Source organism: Agelaius tricolor, unplaced genomic scaffold, assembly GCF_023055355.1.
Source record: "Agelaius tricolor isolate 1412-34295 unplaced genomic scaffold, bAgeTri1.0.p SCAF_18, whole genome shotgun sequence".
Lineage (NCBI taxonomy): Eukaryota > Metazoa > Chordata > Aves > Passeriformes > Icteridae > Agelaius > Agelaius tricolor.
The window spans coordinates 15,207,569-15,208,363 of NW_027269278.1; positions in this window are offsets into that span (position 1 = coordinate 15,207,569).

Consider the following 795-nt stretch of genomic DNA (forward strand, 5'->3'; position numbering starts at 1 on the left):
AGGCAGAATTTTTTTCCTATGACTTGTTATACATTTGGTTAAAACTGGTCACAAGTGAACCTCTGTGTCTTTTTCCTTTCCAAATGACTTTAAAAAGCAGCTCAGTGATGCACCAGGGCTGTCCCCCACCTCAGGGGTGATCACTGCCCAGCTGCCCTGGAGATATTCTGTTGCATCAATAAAGTTATTTTATGAGTGGACACTTCTGCTGCCTGTGACCTGAATGGAGCTCAAGATTCCCCTCCTGTAGATTACATCCTTAAACTGCACTTGACCTTGTGGACAAATTCAGTGGAGGCAGGCTGGGATCCTCTTTCCTGGCAGCAGCTGCTGTCTCTGCCATGGGACAGGCGGTGGGAACAAGGACAGGGCACCTCTTGCCCAGGCAGCCAATTTCCCTTTCTAGCCCAAGCAAAAAGTGCTCTCCTCAAGAGCAAATCACCACCTGCATCCTTGGCATGTCCCTGTGGAGGAGGTGGACCATGCTCTGGAGGCAAAGGCCTCCTTGCACTGACTGTAGAGAGGGACTCTGTGGTCAGGTCACACAGAGATATCATGGTTTGAGAAGATTAACACTGACAAGAAGACTCTGAGTAGCAAGGAAAGGACTGAGAGCTCCAAGGGGAGCCCAGGTCCTCACCAGAGCAGGGCTGGCACTGACACATGGCCAGAAAATTCTATCCACATTGGTTGGCAGTGGAGAACGTCAATAGAAAAATAGACATCCAGCACTTGAAGAACCATGACAGGGAAGAGATGAGGCAGAAGGGAAGAGATGTGGCATTGAGACAGAGG